This window comes from Cololabis saira, chromosome 15 (genome assembly GCF_033807715.1).
Source record: "Cololabis saira isolate AMF1-May2022 chromosome 15, fColSai1.1, whole genome shotgun sequence".
NCBI classification, from domain to species: Eukaryota; Metazoa; Chordata; class Actinopteri; order Beloniformes; family Belonidae; genus Cololabis; species Cololabis saira.
Window position 1 is genome coordinate 40,895,937 of NC_084601.1, and position 22,929 is coordinate 40,918,865.

The 22,929-nt window shown below is 42.6% G+C and overlaps 4 non-coding genes across 4 annotated transcripts; 2 read left to right on the plus strand and 2 right to left on the minus strand.

The window, feature by feature from the left end:
- The first annotated feature begins 4,008 nt into the window (after positions 1-4,008).
- Positions 4,009-4,080, plus strand: trnaw-cca (transfer RNA tryptophan (anticodon CCA)). The gene has a single exon. It is a non-coding gene; the product is annotated as a tRNA-Trp (tRNA).
- A 347-nt stretch (positions 4,081-4,427) lies between these two features.
- Positions 4,428-4,509, plus strand: trnas-cga (transfer RNA serine (anticodon CGA)). The gene has a single exon. It is a non-coding gene; the product is annotated as a tRNA-Ser (tRNA).
- A 3,734-nt stretch (positions 4,510-8,243) lies between these two features.
- On the minus strand, positions 8,244-8,316 carry trnak-uuu (transfer RNA lysine (anticodon UUU)). Its single transcript has one exon. It is a non-coding gene; the product is annotated as a tRNA-Lys (tRNA).
- Positions 8,317-8,743: 427 nt separating this feature from the next.
- On the minus strand, positions 8,744-8,817 carry trnai-aau (transfer RNA isoleucine (anticodon AAU)). Its single transcript has one exon. It is a non-coding gene; the product is annotated as a tRNA-Ile (tRNA).
- Positions 8,818-22,929: the final 14,112 nt, after the last annotated feature.

Sequence of the window (22,929 nt, forward strand, 5' to 3'; positions counted from 1 at the left end):
TTTGTCATCGGTCCTGTTCATAATTTTTATGGACAGGATTTCTAGGCGCAGCCAGGGGCGGGAGGGGATCCGGTTTGGGAACCTCAGGATTTCATCTCTGCTTTTTGCAGAGGACGTTGTCCTGTTGGCTTCATCGGACCGGGACCTTCAGCATGTGCTGGGGCGGTTTGAGGTCGAGTGCGACGCGGCAGGGATGAGAATCAGCACCTCCAAAACTGAGGCCATGGTTCTCCATCGGGAAAGGGTGGCATGCCTTCTCCGGGGGGGTGGAGAAGTCCTGCCTCAGGTGGAGGAGTTCAAGTATCTCGGGATCTTGTTCATGAGTGAGGGAACGATGGAGCGTGAGATTGACAGACGGATCGGTGCAGTGTCCGCAGTTATGCGGTCGATGTACCGGACCGTCGTGGTGAAGAAGGAGCTGAGTCGAAAGGCGAAGCTCTCGATTTACCGGTCAATCTACGCCCCTACCCTCACCTATGGTCATGAACTTTGGGTTATGACCGAAAGGACAAGATTGCGGATACAAGCGGCCGAGATGAGTTTCCTCCGCAGGATGGCTGGACGCTCCCTTAGAGATGAGTTTCCTCCGCAGGGTGGCTGGACGCTCCCTTAGAGATAGGGTGAGGAGTTCGGTCACCAGGGAGGAGCTCGGAGTCGAGCCGCTGCTCCTTCACATTGAGAGGAGTCAGCTGAGGTGGCTTGGGCATCTGTACCGGATGCCTCCTGGACGCCTCCCTAGGGAGGTGTTCCAGGCATGTCCCTCCTCCCTTGGGCGGTGTTCCAGGCATGTCCCTCCGGGAGGAGACCCCGGGGAAGACCCAGGACACGCTGGAGAGACTATGTCTCTCGGCTGGCCTGGGAACGCCTCGGACTCCCCTCGGAGGAGCTGGATGAAGTGTATGGGGTGAAGGAAGTCTGGACATCCCTGCTGAGGCTAATGCCCCCGCCACCCGGGAACGGATAAGAAGATGAGTGAGTGAGTGAGTAGTAAAAAGATTTCTCCTACCCCTTGAACTCAATATCATGTTTTCACATAGACCCTTGTTATTAGATGTCAAAAATCTTGATGTATTGAGAAGTTACACAAATTAATATTAACAATTTTACACAGTGTATACATATTGTGGTATACATGAGTATAAATTTGCGGATACCTGGGTGATTATTGCCATTTGCAGGAACATGTCCCTCTATATAAACACTATTTACCATGAGTCCCTGTATTCATCTATACATAAAAGCGTACATTATTTACCGTGTACAATCTTATTCATTACAGGCATTCTCACACAAATATTTCTAGGTGTGTGTGTATGTATATGTGTGTATATGTATGTATGTATATGTATATATATATATATGTGTGTGTGTGTGTATATATATATATATATATATATATATATATATATATATATATATATATATATATATATATATATATATATATATATATATATATATATACATATATATATATACATATATACATATATATATATACATATATACATATATACATACATACATACATACATACATACATACATACATACATACATACATAGACAGATACACACATTTCCACAAGTCCAGTCCACCCCACCATCCCCTCACCCAGCGCAGAATGAGGAATTCAGCCGTCCCGATCGGCCAGCACAATACAAATGATGAGAAAAGATATGAGAAATATTTGTTGGGCCACAGTCCGATATGAACTATGGATTGTGTGATTATATGAACAGTTGAGGCCTTGGGTCAGCTTTGAGGCCCAGTTCTGGGGCCTCAGGCTGAGACCAGCCTCGAGTTTTTGATACCTGACCACATGGAACAAAGGAAACCCCATGGACGCAAAGCTCAACCAGGATTTGCATCTAAGGCACTGCAGTGATAAGGAACGGCCCCTGATTGGACACAGACCCCAAGCCAGAGGGGGGGCCTTGACTTCCTGGACCAGCTATAAAAGGAAAAGCTCTCTTCTCCTCGCTCTCTTCTCCTTTGCTCTGTCCGTTTCGCAGCGAGTGGCCGCAAGTTTTCTGAGCCCAAACAGGAGCCGAACCAGGGACCCTGCAGGCCTCGTCGTGAACGCCTTTGGACCGACCTGGAGCTGAAAGAGGCCCAGCTGCTGTGCCCATGTATTCCCCTCATCCACACTGGTCCTCATCTGGACCAGGAGAGAGAGAGAGAGAGACGCTCTTTATCAGGATCCCCTGCTGAGCGTAACTACTCTTTGTTTCATCAAGAAACACTGACCGGCCGGATCAAACCACTTTCTCTTCATTTACAAAGATTCACGTAAGAGGCTGTTCTGTGTCTGGGCAGAGAAACTTAGTAACACATTCTAAAAGTTAGTTTTACGTTGTGAGCCGGACTGGTGATCCCGTCACAACTGTGCTCATTAGTTGAGTGTGTTTGTTTATTGTTGGCTCCCCTCATTCTGCTCCTACTAACCCCCCCCCCCCACCCCCCCCCCCCCCCCCCCCACACACACACACACACACACACACACACACACACACACACACACACACACACACACACACACACACACACACACACACACACAGGTAATCTGAAGTTTTGTGTTCATGTTTAGTTAGTTGTTGTTTTTGGGTAGTTTAGCCATCAGAATTTATCCGAAGTTTTGTTTTACCATCTTCTTGACACTTGTGTGAATAAATTTATTAATTTGAATGAGAGAAGTTGTTTGTGCTTATTTTACGCATATTTGTCACAATTACTGATTGCAATGGCCTGTGTTCGGACTCCCTCCTCCTTTACTATTATTCTGAAGAATAATCTACATTGAGACTGATTTTTGCTGTTTAGTTAACATTTTCCTGATTACATCAGGTGGTGCCCTGTTTTGATTAAGTAATTTTGATAATTCAATTTGATAAATAATCTCCTTTATTAATTATTATTGCCACAGCTGCGCCAAGAACCACGCCTCCTCCATAGCTATGCAATAGCTATGGACGAGGCGTGCCTCTGGCGCAGAGAAAACACGAAAAGTAAAAACGTACACACGTGTGCCTTAAGCCCGAATCGAGTGGTATGACTTTTATTAGCGGTTGGTGCACACATTTTTGTGCAACGTGCAAAAACATGCACTTTAGAAAGTTGTTGGCCCTGAATTTAACTACAGTCCTGTCAATTTTCAGAGCGATGGCACAAATAGTTTTTTGCACGAAGTGCAAGAAAATTTCCAAATTTCCAAACTAATGGGGAGATTTTCCCATGTATGTTTATGGCGCAGAATGTCATAGTGTGGATGGGATGAGGTTAAAAAAAGCCAAAATCCACCTTTTTTCTGAGTCACCTAACTTTCTCATACTTGCACGTAGAAATGTCATTCAAACTTCAAAACGGAGGAAAACTTCTCCTCTCTCTCCTAACCTGACACTTTTCAAGATATGATCACTCAAGCGAGGACTGGAAATCACTTTTTTGTCAAATCCAGAGTGGAGCTGTCATTTGCTAGAGTGGGAGAGACAGTAAAAAAAATGACCTGAATTTTTATTTGTAACTCAAGGTCACGGACAAACTGTAAAAAGGAGACCAATGATTTTTGGTCAGAATGTAGACATAGGTGTTGGGATGCAAAAATTTGACTTTGACAGGCCGGGTATGCACAACATTTAAACAGGGGGGCTAAAGCGGCGCAAATTCCTGCCTCGGTCTCCATTGAATGTAATGTAATCGAAAGTTTTCTTCAAAAAAATCTCACTTTGTTTTCGCACTGCCGTTACTCAGACATTTTAAGGAATATCTAAGATTGTCAGAATCTGCCGAGTTCTGTGTCTCTCACGATGTCTTTGTTTTTCTGCTAGGAGCTACGGTTTTCTCACAAATTAGTTATTTGAGAACTTGTCACAAAATCTGGGTTTTTCTCACAGCCAAACCGGAAGGTTCTAAGTCGAGGTTCTTGTTGCCGGGGTAACCAGAATTCAGCTGCTGACTCATTCAGCCAAAGATGCTCTATACAGTTATACAGACCGTGTCAGAAAAGGCTCTGTGGCGCAATGGTAGCGCGTCTGACTCCAGATCAGAAGGTTATGTGTTCAACTCACATCAGGGTCATAATGAACTTTCAGTTTTTTTATTTATCCATCCTCACGAGTTCACCAACCAGACAAACTTTAGCTGCAACAGAAAACTTTGATATGAACCTGGAATTGTTCAAGTCTGCATAATCACCTGACTTGATGAAAGGAGGAACAAAAGATAATCTTTAAAAAAATGAATTTCATTTATTTATCAGGAGACACAAGGCAAGTTTATTTGTATACCACATTTAATGCACAATTTAAAGTGATTTAATAGCAACATTTAAGATAAAAATATGTGTCAAAGTGATAAAGTAAAATCATCCAGTTTTAAAAAGTCTCTAAATTGTCTGATTCTGCAGATTCACACATATAGGAGTGGTTGTTGTGGCCGAGTGGTTAAGGCGATGGACTCGAAATCCATTGGGGATTCCCCGCGCAGGTTCAAATCCTGCCAACAACGATCGATATTTGAATGGGGAAAAAAAGGTTTGTTAAATCTTGGATGTCTTAACCTCAGACAAAACTGATTTAAAACTCATCCATCAGGGGCCTCATGTACAAAGAGTGTACGTGCGCCACTTAGTACGCTTACAGTTGATGTTCAAAAAGTGATTGAACGTGAAATTCTTTTCACTTCAATTTAAAACATCCCATACGACCCCACCCCCCACCCCCCACGCATACACACACCCTCACTCACACTCATACACATGTGCATACACTCACACACACACACACACACACACACACACACACACACACACATACACATGTGCACACACTCACACGCCCACACCCACACACACACACACAGTAAGTGGACTGGTGACATGGCTTAGCACTAACGATCCAGGTGAGGAAAACACTACCTATGTGTGGTCGTCCACACTGAGAAGCTCTACCGACCATGACCACCAGGAGCATCGCCACAGAGACCCCCCCAACCCGGACAGACCGGGGCAGACCCCACACAGAAGGTGGAGTCCCCCCCCAGCTACCCAGGCCTGAGGGATCCCCATGACGACACCCCCATGGGCGGAGCAGACACACCTCCCAGTGTGGACGACCCCCCTGAGGAAACACTGGAGCTAAAAACTAAAAGATTAAAAGAAAGTAAGAAATGCCTAAAAAGTGTAAAATTTTAGAGAAATCTATACAAAACTTAAGATGAATAATAAATAACATAAAATACAAAGTCACTAAAATGGATTAAAGGTTTAAAGATAATAAAAAAGCTAAAAAAGTAAATACAATAAATACAATAAATAGCTGGATAAATAGCTGGCTGGTAAACTGTGACGTCTCCTGCAGCGTTGGTGGTTTAGTGGTCAGCATATCTGCTAGCAGTTGACCTCGGTTCAATTCCAGCCCATGCAGCAAACATGAGAGGGAGTTAAGAGTGAAGTTCTCTCTTTTGGGGGAAACTCAGCAGTCATTATGAACATGAGTTCTAACAGTCAACACCTATGTCTACATGGACAACAATACTCTGATCATAATCAGATAAAAGATGTTTCTCTTTTGCTTGGAGTGGAGATAGCAGCTGGGTTTCAGCTAAACATGCGGTGAAGTAGCAGGAGAATGCTAGAGACAGACAGGTGGGAGGTGGACGGGTCCAGCATCTCCTGGTGCCGGAGGAGACGATGATGGAGCAGTAGAAAAACCATGAATGAGCTGGAAGATGAGACCTCCATCTATCTGGTTCTCCTTCTGCCTGAAGCCTGTTCTTCTTCATCCCTGATCACACATCTCTCACATTGTTCTGCTGCAGCTTGTTCTCCGGCTTCCTCCTCCTTATCTTTAGTCTGGACTTTCACTAGTTTTTGTCCTGACCTCAATAATCTTCTGTCTCCCTCCCTGAAGGCTCTTTTCTTCTGTTTGAGGATTTCCTTCAGGTCACTGGTGATCCAGGGTTTATTGTCGGGTAAACACCTTTGTGTTGTGGTGGAGATGATGTTTTCCACACAGAAGGTGATGTAGTCACTCACACACTCAGTCCTGGCACTGATATCATCTACATGTGGCTCAGAGTGAACAAGTCCCACTTTGCTGCCATTAACATTGTTCCGTTATTGTTGTGTCAAATACCAAGTTTCATACTCCAAACCAGCAGAGGGCGACCACACACAGTACTGCTGCTCCCAGGAAGTCACTAATTGGGGCCATGTTCATCTGTGCACAGGAAGGCATGGCAGGAAATGTTTGCTCTGGTCTCGGTTAGCTCCATCTCTCTCCTGGTAACAACTCCTGACCACACACCTGATCCATTGAAAGACGCAACTGGTAGAAAGAACCAGTTTGAATGTGGATGTGATTGGGTTTTTTAGTTTAGTAAATCCAATGCAATTTAAGTTGACTTAATTTGTTTATGTTAATTTAAGCATGTATAGATTATTGAAAGTAGTCAAACATGCAGATGACACCAATATTTTTTATTCGGGTGAAAACATTAAACAAGTGGAAACAGTTATAAACAAGGAAATGAAAAAACTAAAAATATGGTTTGACTGGAATAAATTATCATTAAATGTAAGTAAGACCAAGTTTATGTTATTTGGCAAATGCACAGTAAACACAAAGGTGCAAATAGAAATAGATGGGATTGAAATTGAAAGGGTGCACGAAAACAAATTTCTTGGGGTTACAGTAGATGACAGACTGAGTTGGAAACCACACATCAAACATGTACAGTCCAAAGTTTCAAAAAGCATTGCAGTCGTACACAAAGCAAAACAACTACTGGATCACAATTCACTTCGCACACTTTACTGTTCACTGGTCTTGCCATATTTACATTAATGTGCTGAGATTTGGGGAAATAATTACAAAACTTCATTACAGTCACTCACCATCCTACAGAAAAGAGCAATAAGGACTATTCATAAGGTCAAATACTTGGAACACACAAATCCACTTTTTATACAATCAAAATTACTGAAATTCACTGACATCATATCTTACCAAACAGCAATCATCATGTATAAAGCAAAAAACAGACAATTACCAGAAAATATCCAAAATGTATTTAGGAATCGGGAGGGAGGGTATCAGTTAAGAGGGAAACATAACTTCAAAATCTTAAACATACGAACAACCTTGAAAGGTTTCTGTATATCTATTACCGGTGTCAAGCTATGGAACAACCTAAGTGAGGAACTCAAACAAAGTCCAAACATCCAACAGTTCAAGAAAATGTACAAAAATATGTTGTTTAAAGGGTACGAAGGATAAAGTTCATGTATGATTATTGTTTATTATCATTCATTTGATATGGCATGGTGATGAGAGGCAGAGAAGCCTGTGTGTGTGTGTATGTGTGGGTATATATATGTGTATATGTATATGTGTGCATGTATGTGTAGGTATGTTTAGGTATGTGTGTATGTGTATATATGGATACAGTATCTAGACTATGTATGTGTATATGTAGGTGTGTATGTATATACAGTGTATATGTGTATATATATATATATATATAATATATATATATTTTTTTATTTTAGACAAAGGGGTGAGAGCTAATAAGCTATGCTTCTTCTCACTCCTTTTCGAATATGTCATTTATTTTCGGTTTTTCTATGCTTTATTATTTTGCTTCCTGGCATATTCGGAATAAACAGTACAAACAAACAAACATGATGTTACTTTATGTTTAGTTAATATTGATCATTTGAAAAACTATTAAGTTAAGAAATTAACTTTGAGAAGTTAATTTAAATGTTTGAGTAACACTGAGTGACATATTATTTAGAAATCTTAAAGGAAAAATGCTTACTGATTGTTGTTTAAATTGAGTCTAATGTCTTTTCTGTTTATCTTAAAGGTTATCAACCTACTACTACTCTCCTTTATCCCATTCCATTATTTGATTATCCCCATTTAAACCATCAAACTAAACCCATCTTCAAGAAAATAAAAACTTAGGAGTAAGAAGATTTGAGTTGTCCTTTGTATCTTTCTACAATCGATCGAGCAGTTTGTCAAGTTTGGGCAGAGTTGGGCACAGTTATTGTTTGGAAAAATACAGGTCCCATGGATTAAGAGTGTGATGCTCTGAATCCGAACTACCGAGGTCTTGCAAGAGAGCTTTGTCTCTGTATTTCACCCTTTGTTTTTTATTTAATAGCTTGAGATGGACATTGAAAATAATCCGGTTGTTTCTTAACAGTTAGAAATTGTGGTCAGCAGTTTATCCACCTGAACAGGGACTTGAAACCTGGACCCTCAGATTAAAAGTCTGATGCTCTACCAGCTGAGATACTCAGGTTACAGTCTGAATATTTAGTTTCTTCTTTTCTTCATATTTTTACAAATATAAGGCAATCAAAAGCCCTTACCACTCGGCCACAACAACCTGTCAGAGAACCTGCAGAACCAGAGCATCTAGAGCCTTTTTTATTGTTGGATGATAATTCTTTATCACTGACACATATTTCTATCCTCATTTTTCAAATGTTTTAATGTAAAGCACTTTGAATTGTACATGGAATGTCTATTACAAATAAACTTCCCATCGCTTTATAAACTTAGTAAATTACTTATGTTTAAAAGTCATCTTTATTTCCTCCTTTCTTCAAGGCAGGTGATCCTGCAGACGTAAATAATTCTTGGTCCACATAAAGTTAACAATGAAACATACGATCTTTAAAATCTGAAACATTGTAAGATACCCAGAGTTTAACTGGTAACCAGTTTGGCCAGTATGGGGATCGAACCCATGACCTTGGCGTTATTAGCACCACGCTCTGACCTTCTGAGCTAACCGGCCTTCATGGGACATGGTTCTTTTTCGTATATATCTAGGTATGTGTATGCAGTAACGGCTGGTGATAAAACATTTTGGGGGGGTGCACTGGCGAGTGGGGATTAGGGTTAGGATCAGTGTTGTGCTAGTTGCTGAAAAACGTACTTAAACTTACTGATGGGCAAATGCAGATATTACTGGGGTCCTTGACAGAACTTTGTATTTTTTTCTTTATCTTTTTGAAGAAAAAAAAGTCTTTGACAGATCACCTGTTTTGGCGTAATTGTTACAAGGTGGTGGTGTGTGAGGGGGTATATGACTTCCTTCACCCCAGACACTTCCTCCAGCTCTTCCTCCAGCTCTTCTTCCAGCTCCTCCAAGGGGAGTCCGAGGCGTTCCCAGGCCAGCCGAGAGACATAGTCTCTCCAGTGTGCAGCGTGTCCTGGGTCTTCCCCGGGGTCTCCTCCCGGAGGGACATGCCTGGAACACCTCCCTAGGGAGGAGGGACATGCCTGGAACACCTCCCTAGGGAGGCTTCCAGGAGGCATCCGGTACAGGGAGGTACCGGATCCCTTTGATAATACATAAATCAGTAATGAATGGGTAAATACCCGGTAGTTATCTATGAAATGTATAGTAAATACAAGGTAACTACATGGTCATTGAAGTGTAATTAGCTGGTAACTACCTCAAATATAGGTTATAATTTCCTGGTAGTTTGCAGAAAAATACTTAGTAATTGCCTGGTACTTACTTAGAAATAATTCATGTAATTTCAGAGTAATTACATGGTAAATTGACTGGTAGTTACCAATATTAACCTAGTAAATACCTGTAATTTCCCTCATAGTTCCCATCTAATATATTTGTAATTACCTAGTAATGTTTAGTTTGAACAACCAGGTATTTACCATGTTATTACATGGTAAATACACATAATTACATGGTACAAGAAAATACGTAATAATTACCTAGTACTTACTGGGTAAATTACCCGGTAGTTACTATGTAATTACCTTGTAAATAGAAGGTACTACTAGGTAATTACAGTGTAATTACCTGGTTATTACTGTACTGTAAATGAAAGGGTTACCGATATATCTGTAATTTTCATCACAGGTATATCTCAACCATGAGAGACAAAATCCATCCATCGTCCGCCGCTTTATCCGTTCCCGGGTCGCGGGGGCAGCAGTCTCAGCAGAGATGCCCAGACTTCCTTCACCCCAGACACTTCCTGCAGCTCTTCTTCCAGCTCCTCCAAGGGGAGTCCGAGGCGTTCCCAGGCCAGCCGAGAGACATAGTCTCTCCAGCGTGTCCTGGGTCTTCCCCGGGGTCTCCTCCCGGTGGGACATGCCTGGAACACCTCCCTAGGGAGGCGTCCAGGACGCATCCGGTACAGATGCCCAAGCCACCTCAGCTGACTCCTCTCAATGTGAAGGAGCAGCGGCTCGACTCTGAGCTCCTCCCGGGTGACCGAACTCCTCACCCTATCTCTAAGGGAGCGTCCAGCCATCCTGCGGAGGAAACTCATATCGGCCGCTTGTATCCGCAATCTGGTCCTTTCGGTCACTACCCAAAGTTCATGACCATAGGTGAGGGTAGGTGCGTAGATTAACCGGTAAATTGAGAGCTTTGCCTTTCCATTCAGCTCCTTCTTCACCACGACGGTCCGGTACATCGACCACATAACTGCGGACGCTGCACCGATCCGTCTGTCAATCTCCCGCTCCATCGTTTCCTCACTCGTGAACAAGACCCCGAGATACTTAAACTCCTCCACCTAGAGGCAGGACTTCTCCACCCACCCGGAGAACGCACGCCACCCTTTCCCGGTGGAGAACCATGGCGTCAGTCTTGGAGGTGCTGATTCTCAACCCTGCCGCGTTGCACTCGGCCTCAAACCGCCCCAGTACATGCTGAAGGTCCGGGTCCGATGAAGCCAACAGGACAACGTCATCCGCGAAAAGCAGAGACGAAATCCTGTGGTAACCACAGGATTTCGAGAGACAAAATGAAAAAAAAAAAAATCAGAAAATGACATTGGCTGATTTTTAAAGAATGTATTTGCAAATTATAGTTTAAAATAAGTATTTGATCAATAACAAAAGTTCATCTCAATACTTTTGTTACTGGTTATCAATACTGATAACCAGTTAAAGCAGGTGCCATTAATACAGGTAACTAGTGGAGGACAGAGGTAATATTATGGAAACAACACACGCTTTCTTTTACAGTCCAGTTTCACTTTAATTACTGAGTAAAAGCCAGGTAAAAATTTCTGTACTTATTGGGTAAATACTTAGGAAATAGAATTACTGGGCAAGTAACTACAAGGTAATGTTGCGATCGAACTGATCACCCCGGGTTTGTTGATTGAGCTGGAAAAGTTAGAGAAAGACACAAACACTGGCATATAATTAAAGAGGTTTCTCTGCAGAGGGAGATCTAGCTGCAACAGGCTCCGCAGCCTGTTCCTGTCAACCGTCCTGCTAGATCTGCCGCTCTGTGTGTGTGGCTGGTTTATTACTTTAAGAGAAAGGGGGGGATGGCCCAAAGTTTATTGCTGGGGGCCCCCCTTATCTCGTGCCTGGTACAGAAAATTTCAGTGAAACGTCAGAAGAATGCACCTTAGCTTCAACACAGACACATTTAGTTAATCAGCACATGCAGTTTACATATTCTGTTTGGTTTTGAATTATTTTATCCAACAATTCCCCTTTTGATCCCTCCTCAGAGATCACTCTGTGTATCTTCTTTCTTTAGGTGTCAGGGGTAGACTACCCTGACACCCGGTGGACCCGCACCAGGGGATTATTCTGCCCCTATGTTGAGGGCTCAGGTCTGATGTCCGCTGCTGCGGCAGATCCAGCCGGATCTGGGGTTCTGATATTTGTGGGGGTCCGGTGGGCCCACTGCAACCAGTGGCACCACGTGTCACCTTTCCTGTGGAGTCGGACGACGTGGGAGGTCCTGGGTCCTCGTTCTGGGTCCTGTCCACCACGGCTCGAACACCGTCTCTTGACTCTCAGGAGAACCCACTCTGTCTGTGGGGTCGGTGTCCGTCCGTCCCCGACCTGTTTGGAGTAAGCAGAGACCAAAGTTCGGAGAAGTAAGCTTTTTGACCAAGTTGGTATTTGTCAGTCTCCTTCAAATAGGGCGCGTTCTGCGGCCCTGGAAACAGTCGTCCAGTCTGTAGTTCGTACGGGTCAGTCCGTGGCCCCCGTCCACCCATGTCATTTTGGTCTGTTCACAGATTTTTGCCAATTTAGTCTTCATAATTGCATGTCCCATCCGGCGTTTCCCAAACGCCTTCATGATCTCACCTACTACACAATACTCAACTCCAGATGATTCAATACATTATTTTATAATTTTATACAGATAGGTGTGGAGTAAAAATTGTTTCTTTACGAACATTACTGATTTATTTCCCTTTGCGGACTGCATGTACACCCATTTCAACAATCCAGACCTGCAGATTACTCTGTTAAATCCTTTAAGGGTTCAGGGGGTACTTAGGATTGTCCACTCGATTAACATTTCCTTTGTGGAAAAAATAGCGTTTCTAGGCAAAAAAAGTAATAATCATTAGCTCACACGAAACTACGGCATATTTGCCCCAAAATACTGGTCGATGATCAAATTAATTATTACAATAAATGAAAAACATATTCCTTTGTGGTAAGACGCACTTAAGTGCTTATTTGTGAGTGCGCAGCCTTGACCAATGGCGTGCGTCGCCAGCCTATTTAAGGGGAAGTGATGATGAACCCGGAAAGAAAGCGCGACTCTTCGCCCCCGCCCACTGCGGGTTCCAGTCGGTTCCTGTCTCGTTCCTCATCCACCTGTGGCTTTGGCCGGCTCGTGTCAGAAGCAGATCTTGTGGCAAGACTTCATGCAACTGGTACGTAGTCGGCTGGTTACAGCATGCTGTGACGGCCCCCTTTGGTTACTTTTGTCTAATTTACTGCCGACCTGCACCTGATCACTTTTCCAGCACGTCCGTTGTTCAGCGTCCTTTCAGTCGGTCGCAGCTGCGCCTTCTGAAGGATGATTGGCTCGCTGGGAGCGTCTGCAGCGCAGGCGACTCGTGAAATGCAGCGAGCCGCTTTAGAAATAATTGGAGAAGTTAGTTTACTCTAGAATTCTTAAACACCTAAAGGACAATAATATATTATATGAACATCAATATGGCTTTAGACAAAAACATTCTACTTACATGGCTCTCCTACAGTTTATTGATAGAATTACCAAGGCACTTGACAATAAGCAATTCTCTGTTGGTATATTTCTGGATTTATCCAAAGCTTTTGATACTGTGGACTATACAATACTTATATCTAAGCTTCAGAGGTATGGTTTTTCCGGCTTTGTAATAAATTGGCTCAGAGACTATCTTTATAATAGGGAACAGTTTGTTTCCATTAATGGTGTCGATTCTGACAGGGCAAAGCTAAATTGTGGGGTTCCTCAGGGCTCTATACTTGGTCCCCTTTTATTTTTGATATATATCAATGATTTCGCTTGGGTATCTCCTAGACTATTTTCAATTCTGTTTGCTGATGACACCAACATTATAATGTCACATGAGAATTTTGAAGTATTAATTAGGGAAGCAAATGAAGGTCTATCTTGTGTCTCTGATTGGTTCCAGACAAATAAGCTGTCATTGAATGTAAAAAAATCGAATTTCATCTTGTTTTGTAAAAATGGCAGGAGGTATTCGAATGAAGATGCAAATCTTTTTATCAATGACACAAAAATCAACCAAGTTTCTTCGACAAAGTTTTTAGGTATCATAGTTGATGATAAATTAAACTGGAAAGAACAGATTGATCATGTTTGTAAAAAAGCAATGAAGTCTCTAGGTATTATTAGGAAGGTGTGTACATTGTTAAATAGAAGTTGTTTCTTAATTCTGTATTACATATCGTACTGTAATATAATATGGGCTAGCACCTATTCATCCAATCTTCAAAAAATAATTTAACTTCAAAAAAGATTTGTTAGACTGGCTACCTTTTCGGATCGATTAGAACCATCTGCTCCTCTCTTCAAGAAGCTAAACATTTAGTCTGTCTCTGAGGTGAATTCTTTGCAGATATGTTTGTTTGTGTACAAATGTATTTACAACTGTCACAACCTTCCAATTGGTTTTAAGTGTTTTCTTTCTTTGAATTCCGATATTCATCCATATCCCACTCGGCAAGCCAAGAACCTGCACATACCCTATAGTCGTACTTCTCTTAGGCAGTTCTCAATAAGACATCGAGGGTCCATTCTTTGGAATGCTATTGATCCTTGGCTAAAAACATCACCATCTCTGCTAGCTTTCAAAACAAACTACAAAAAAATGCTTTTGCAGTAGAATAATGTAAGGTCACTCAATCATATTAAGTTCAATAAGAGGTTATTATTATATGTATTGTAATAATCTGTACTGTGTGTATGTACTGGTATATTTGCATCTAAACATGTGAATCTACAACTGGTATTTTGATGTGTGTTCTTTTGGGAGAAGTTCTCGATAAGCCTTCTGGCTTCCAACTTCTCCTGCACAATATTAACATGTATGTATCTTTTTGTTTTTAACTTGTATGTGCGAATAAATAAAACTAAAACTAAAACTAGAATGATTAAGAAGCCTTACATCGCCTGGTATGTGTCTTTTTATCTTTATGAATCCCGATCTCGCTGCAGTTATTTGTGGCATCAATTAAGTGTTTTGTACGTCCTTAGGTGTTGCTGGTTTTAGCCCCCACTGCCGTTCTTGCCAGCGTTCTTGTCTACGGGAAAAACCCAGAGCCGTGGTCTGGCTGGACTGACGCGGCCGCTCACGTGAAGAGGCTGCAAGACCTTCGAGCATCCAACACTTTTTATACTAAGTTTTTAGCATGTGTGCGTGTGTGCGTGTGTGCGTGCGTGCGTGTGTGCGCGCGTGTGTGTGTTTGGAGCGTGGTGCGAGGGATATTCTTCTTTTGGGTTAATTTGTGTTTTTGTTGCCCCTGCTTTAAACCTATTGGCAGGAGGTCCATTTATATAACTGCAGATAACCAATAGGTTTTTGGGCAGAGTTTATTTTCTTTTTGTCATATTTGTTATTTGGTTTGGGGCTCGAGAGCTTGTTGACGTCATACGTCGTGTGTGGTTGGTAACCACATTGGTTAATTTCTTTATTTTTCTTTCCATTACTTTTGTACTGTTTACATTTGGTTTTGTATGTTTGTCCCTGATTGTTCATCTCCTAATACCCTTTATTTTGGTTTCTTTGCTTTTCAGGTGCTGAGTGTCCACGGCGGGGTGGCAAGCCAAATCCTTTGGGTGATGGTGCTTTATTTTCCGTGTGTGTGAATTTCACGTATGCTTAGTTTTCATTAGTTTGCTGTGCCTTTTGATTTATATTATCCTACGTTTGCAGTTCTTGGTTTATTTAATTTACTTTATTTTGGTTTACGGTTAGTGTGACACGTGTGTCTGCATGGTGTGAATCTCTGGACCATTGATCCATTTCTCTGGTAACCCCCCCTGCTGGTGGGCCTCAGCCCTGTCCTTAGCGAGGATCCCCTCATCCCTGCCCCAAAATACGGGAGTGTGATGGTGTTATATATTGTATTGTTTTAAAAGGAATCCTGTTTTTTTTTTATAGACATTAAATAAAATAAGAATTTGTATTTTCACAACGGTTTTGTCTCTGGTGTATTGGTCATCCCAAGATCTCACGTGCGCCCTTAAACTGTATCGGGCCACACCTTCTTGCTAAGCTCCTTCGTAGTTCACTGTTAAATGTTAAATAAAGACACATCTTCGCACAGAATAAAGTTGAAAATGATCTGCCCCAGGGGGCTAAACACTGGCATGCCCTCCGGGAATGCCCAGCGAAACAACCCTTCTTGTATCACATAACAACATTCATGAAATTTAAAATCTCCTTAACAATGAGCTCTCTAAGGTGGATATTTGGATCAAGATGAACAAAATCTCTCTTAATATTAAGAAAACAAATTATATATCATTTAGTTTTAATAAAGAACGAATGAATATGGAAAATCTGGCCTTTCAGATCAAAATAAATGATGAAAAAAATAAAGAAAGTAAACTCTACCAAGTTCCTTGGGGTCCTCATTGATGACTGTCTAAACTCTAATTGTCATATATATCACTTGTGCAAAACTGAATATCTAAATATCTAAAAATCTAAACATGTCGGTCTGCTTTTCAACACCTCCTTCCACGTTCTTCTCTTCTCATTCTTTATAAACCTTTGCTTGAACCATATTTAAATTACTGTAATATTATTTAGTGTAATACTTATCCCAGTTACCTAAAAAATGTGACCTTTTACAAAAAAGAAAAAGATTACTCGTGCCATCTCCTGGACTGAATTTAATTCACCTAATCGCCATTTGTTTGCCCACTGTGGTATTCTTTACCTTAAAGAATATAACTACTCCCATAATGCTTGTACCATATATCAGGTGGTCTCAGGTTTAACTCAACTCATTTCAATCTCCATTTCCCATCTCAAGGCCACTATTATTGCCAATACTTCTATTCTCTGGGCTGATTGCTCACTTTTCAAAAATTTTATATTTCTTATATTTCTTATTAAGAGCTGTCATTACAATGTCTACCTCAGTACTGCTGCACCTTTCACTTTTTAATCGTATATATTTTAATACGTGCCACATTGTTTATCTACCGTACATTTGTTAATTACTGTTGCTACTTCTAAATCTGGGTGGTAAGCGAAATAACTGGAGTCAAATTCCTTGTTGGGCAATGTTCAAACTTGTCTAAAAAATCTGATTCTGATTCTGATTGGATGCCTTCAATCCTTCTAGCTTCTACTGTTACCCATGTTTCGTCTTCCTCGTTTACTATCGCATATGCTAATTGTAACCCTTTGTTCCAGTGTTTAAAACAGTATCCGGCTACAAACAAATTAATCGCTTCGTCAAATGGTGTTTTCGCCGTAGCTGCTACATGCTGTGTGCATGTAGGGTCGTGTTTCCATGTCATACATGATTATCAACCATACTCCCCCTTTTTCTGAAACAGGACACTTGCTGATGATTCTTTTACAGAACGATCTAAATAAAACGGAGACGAGTAATCTGGGGCGGGGAGGACTGCTGCCGACAATAGCAATTGTGTCAGAAGAATAAACGCCTTTTCTGCGGCCTCGGCCCAATCTAATTGTGCAATGTCAATTGTTCGGTTCCTAACGCCTAGTTGTTTCACCACGTCGTGCAACTATTGGGTGGTGAAGGTGTAGTCAGGTATTACGTTGTCAGTCTTAAAAAGGACAACATGTCCCCCACAATCAAAGGTGTGGGATGGTGGAGGATGGAGGAACAGCGTTCTGGAGAGATGTGCACCCCTTTTTGAGACACCAATCTCCCCGGGAATTAAATCTGTCTTCTAGCATATTGTAATTTTGCTTTGGAGGCTTTAAATCCTTAGCCTGATGGCCTGGGCGCAAAGCCAATGACACATGAGGGTAGGCCTCATCCGTCATTTCATACCACCTTAGTCGTGCAGTCGTGAGTGCAGCGGAGGCGACTACGCCTACCGCCGAAACATACATGTGTGTGCATGCAATACTCCAATGGTCCCCCTTTTTCTCTTGGAAGGCCTCATGGTACCATTGGGTGTCATGTCATAAAATAATGTGAGATGTAAAGGGTTGGGGGGAGGAGCGTAAGGACCCAGGGTGTCGATTCAGGGGCGCCACTGTTGATAGACCGTATAAGGGGCTAGGAGTAGCCGGTGTTTCTGGTTCAAACAAAGTCCAATATATATCTGCGGCCAGATCTGGCTGAGGAGATAACATGCATTGTCCACTGGGTGGTTGATCCACTCCGTGTACCTCCGTCCAGAAAGGTATGCGTCAAACAATCGGATCCACACTGAATAGTCATCCCTAACCCGATTAGTAACTCTCTTCCCATCAGGTTACAGGGAGTGATACGAGGGGGTGATACGAGAAAAAAAAATGTTTCAGGGTTTTCCGTCCGACCCTCATCCTGAGGGGGCGTGTGAATGGTAGAGTGTTTTTCTCCAGAGAAGCCAGTCCCCGTCAGTGTCTCTTTGTGGGGCGTGTCACTCCTGGCCCTCTAGGGCAACCCCCTAGTCCACCCCCGGGCCCCCCCCCCCCCTCGTCCACCCATCCCTCTGTGTGCAAAATGTAATGTGGGGGATGGGTGGAAAGGTGGTTAATACAATTTGTGTGTATGTAATGCCTAATTACTAACAGTGCCTTTTGGCCTGACCCCAGTTCATCGACCCCGCGCCTGGCCCCACCGCGAACTGCATTCAAAAGTTCCTCCCTTTTTTTTTTTTTCTTGTTCCTGTTTCACCCGACATGTTTACGTCTTCACCAACATCTCATTCAAGAAGGGAGTAGCTCACTTTTACGACTGGTCCGTCAGTACCTTTCACTGTGGAATTCTGCTTTCTGCAAACTCTTCCCACTCACAGGACCTGTACCAGTGTTTCCTCTACATTCATTCAGCAGTGGCGGCCCGCCACTGCTAAATCATAGCCGCCACGCCTAAAAAAATTTTTTTTGTTATAATTTTTTTTTTTTCATTAAATTACAGGCTTTTCTCACTCTGTCGTCTCGTCTCTCCTTCTCTGAAACATTCAATTCAATTCAATTTTATTTATATAGCGTCTAATACAACAGAGTTGTCTCTAGACGCTTTACAGAGACCCATACCCAGAACATGACCCCCGAGCAGTTATTACATAAACAATGGCAGGTAAAAAACTCCCCTAATGGGAGAAAAACCTTAAGCCAAACAGTGGCAAGGAAAAACTCCCCTTTAGGAGGGAAGAAACCTTGAGCAGGACCAGGCTCATCAGGGGGGACCCTCCTGCCGAGGGCCAGACTGGTGGGTCAGGGACGGCAACAGCACAGCAGGCAGGTGGAAGCAGCAACGGGATGACCTGGGGTGGGGACCGCAGGCCAGCACGCAGCTCCCGAAGCTCCGGCCCAATCATCAAGTCCCAGGTTGGGGTGCAGGGTCAGGAAAAGACTTGTGCTCCGTAATGCAAGCTACAGCCACCCACGACCACCTGCAGGACAAAAGAGAGAAAAGGGAGGAGAAGGGGGCGCCAGCAACGGGATGACCAGGGGTGGGGACCGCAGGCCAGCACGCAGCTCCCGAAGCTCCGGCCCAATCAGCAAGTCCCAGGTTGGGGTGCAGGGTCGGGGAAAGACCGTCCGGCAAAGGATGCTGCAACATGGACAAAAGAGAGAAAAGGGAGGAGAAGGGGGGGCCAGCACAAGAAACTACAGGAGCGACTCTGACACACTAAAGTTTACACTACCTAGAGATTTACCAACACCAGCTAGAGGTTTACTAAACACTAACTATAGGCTTTACTAAACAGAAATGTTTTAAGTTTAGTTTTAAAGGTGGAGGTGGTGTCAGCCCCCTTAACCCAGATTGGAAGTTGGTTCCATAGTAGTGGTGCCTGATAGCAGAACGCCCGCCATCCAAATCTACATTTAGATACTCTAGGAACTACGAGTAAACCTGCACTCTGAGAACGGAGAGCTCTGACAGGAATATAAGGCACTATCAGGTCTTGCAAATAATGCGGAGCTAAGCCGTTTTGGGCTTTATACGCAAGTAATAAAATTTTAAATTGGATTCTGAATTTTACGGGTAACCAATGGAGCGACGCTAACACTGGAGAGACGTGGTCTCTCCTGCTGATTCCTGTCAGCACTCGTGCTGCTGCATTCTGGATCAGCTGGAGCCTATTCAGCAAGTTACTTGGACATCCTGCTAACAACACATTACAGTAATCTAGTCTAGAAGATACAAACGCATGAACTAGTTTTTCTGCATCACTCTGCGAGAGGATTTTCCTAATCTTTGCAATATTACGGAGATGGAAAAAGGCTATTTTACAAACCTGATTGACATATGGTTTAAACGACAAATCCTGATCGAAAATAACACCAAGGTTTCTCACAGTTGCACTGGAAGCCATCGCAACACCATCTAATCCCTTCCTAAGATGCTCTGGACCAAGAATGATAACCTCTGTTTTATCTGAATTTAGAAGCAAGAAATTTCTGGACATCCAGTCCTTGATGTCCCTAAGACATGCCTGAAGTTTAACTAACGGTTCTGTTTCATCCGGCTTCATAGACAAGTAGAGCTGCGTATCATCAGCATAACAATGAAAGTGTATGCCATGATTCTGGATTATACTTCCCAATGGCTGCATGTATAAACTGAACAAGATTGGCCCTAGCACTGAACCCTGCGGAACACCATAACAGACCCTTGACTGTTCTGAAGAAACCTCATGTACATGAACAAACTGGAACCTGTCAGATAGATATGATTTAAACCAACATAGAGCTGTCCCTTTAATCCCAACAACATGCTCTAACCTGTGCAGTAAAATGCCATGATCTATAGTGTCAAAAGCAGCACTGAGGTCCAGTAGAACCAGTATGGAAACTAATCCCTTATCTGAGGCCATAAGGAGGTCATTCGTGACTCGAACCAGTGCTGTCTCTGTGCTATGATGCATTCTGAACCCTGACTGAAAGACTTCAAACAGATCATTTCTATACAAATAGTCACATAACTGGCTTGAAACTGCCTTTTCCAGAATTTTAGATACAAATGGAAGGTTGGAAATTGGTCTATAATTAGCTAAGGTGTCTGGGTCAAGAGAAGGTTTTTTAAGTAAAGGTTTAATTACTGCGACTTTGAAAACCTGTGGTACATATCCTAAACTTAGGGATAGGTTAATTTGGTCCAGTATTGTCGTACCAATAAGAGAAAAAATATGTTTGAATAGTCGAGTCGGGATGGGGTCTAACATACATGTGGTTGACTTAGCTCTATTAACGAGTGAAGTCAGCTCAGGGAGGTCTATAGGATCAAAATAGTCTAGAGACAAGTCAGAGCCTAGGGAAGTCCCTAAAGCTGAAGAAACACCTACAACCGGCTGGTTGATTTCTTCTCTAATTCTCGTGATTTTACTGTTAAAGAAGCTCATAAAGTCTTCACTACTGAGAACTGCAGGAATGCACGGTTCAACAGAGTTGTGACTCTTTGTCAGCCTGGCTACAGTGCTGAACAGAAAACGTGGGTTACTTTTATTATCCTCTATCAACGTTGAATAATAAGCTGTTCTGGCTTTGCGAATGGCTTTTTTATATACTATTAGAATATCTTTCCATTCACGATAAGAGTCTACAGACCTACAAGAGTACCACTTCCTTTCCATTTTACGCACGTTTTGTTTCAACATGCGGATATCTGAATTATACCAGGGAGTTAAGCTCCTGTGGCTAGAAACCCTCCTTTTCAAAGGAGCAACTTCATCTAAAGCTGAATGCAACAAATCAGCAGTGTTACTAGCAAGGAAATCAACATCTGCAGAGGTAGAACCCAGGTCACTGGCCTCGACTACATCACTATTTCGCACTGTCGTAAGATAAGCAATGGCCTCCCTAAATTTAACAATAACTTCATCAGACAAACATCTGCTAAAATAATACCTCCTATTTTGCACTTCAACATCAACAAAATTAAATTCAAACGTTATTAAGTAATGGTCGGATAAAAGGGAGTTTACAGGTGACACCAACAGACCATCAGTTTCAACACCGTAGGTGAGAACGAGATCGAGAGTATGATTAAAACAGTGCGTCGGTTTATTCACTTTTTGTGAGATACCCATTGATTCTAGAAGAGAATCGAAGGCTAATTTAAGATTATCGCTTTCAACATCCATATGAATATTAAAATCACCCACTATGATGAATTTATCTGTGCTGATCAATAATCCAGAAAGGAAATCTGAAAATTCAGACAAAAACTCTAGATACGCACCAGCAGGGGGCCGGTACACTACCACTAACACAACTGGCTTTTCTGATTTCCAGCTCGGAAATTTCAGACCAAGCATGAGGCTTCAAATGTATTATAATTGCACTTAGGTTCAATTTTTGTTTGGAGACTGGAGTTATAAATTGCTGCGACTCCTCCGCCTCGGCCCGTGCTTCTAGGAATGTGATGATTAAAGTAGCCGGGCGGAGTTGATTCATTCAAACTAACATACTCTTCCTCCTGTAACCATGTTTCTGTTAAGCAGAAAATATCACTCCTGCTCTCTGTAATTATATCATTTACTAACAGAGACTTAGAGCTTAATGATCGTATATTTAGTAATCCGCTTCTATTTTTTCGGTCTGTAGTTGGTACCAAATGTACATTGGTTTTAATTTTTACAAGGTTATTTTGGTTAACGCCTCCAAAACGCTGCACCTGGTGAACTTTTGGAGGGCGGGGAACTGCAACCACTTCTATTTTGCTAGGCACCTGGCCAGAGTCGCCAATATCATGTAATCCTACAGTTTTAGAGTCGCTAATTACATAATGCAATCCTACAGTTTTGTTGGCAGGCGTTGGTCCTCGAGAAGCAGCAGAGAAGTGTGTTAAACTACAGCTCTGGATCCTGGCCTGGACCCTGCATTGTCAGGGGGAGTGTCTAATAACATTGGCCAGATTTCTAGACATAAGAGCTGCACCATCCCGGGTGGGATGAATGCCGTCCCTTCTAATCAGACCGGGCTTTCCCCAGAATGTCTCCCAGTTGTCAATAAAGTCCACGTCGTTTTCTGAACACCACTGAGACAACCAGCGGCGGAGCGAGAGCATGCGACTAAACATGTCATCGCTGGTCAGATTTGGGAGGGGGCCAGAAAAACCTACGGAGTCCGACATGGTTTTGGCGTAGTTACACACCGAGACAATATTCATTCTGGTTACTTCCGACTGGCGAAGACGGGAGTCATTAGCTCCGACATTGATGATAACTTTACCATATTTACGATTACCCTTTGCCAGTAGCTTCAAATTTGCTTCCATGTCGCCCGCTCTGGCCCCCGGGATACACCTAACTATGGTCTCTGGAGTCGGCCTCACATGTCTCACAATAGAGTCTCCAATTACCAGGGTCGGTTTCTCAACAGATGTGTCGCTGAGTGGGGAAAAACGGTTAGACACATGAAGCGGGTGGTGTTGTTCCGTGAGCCCTTTAAGACTACCCTTCCTCCGAACCGTCACCCAGCTGCCCTGCCTGGCCGGCTGC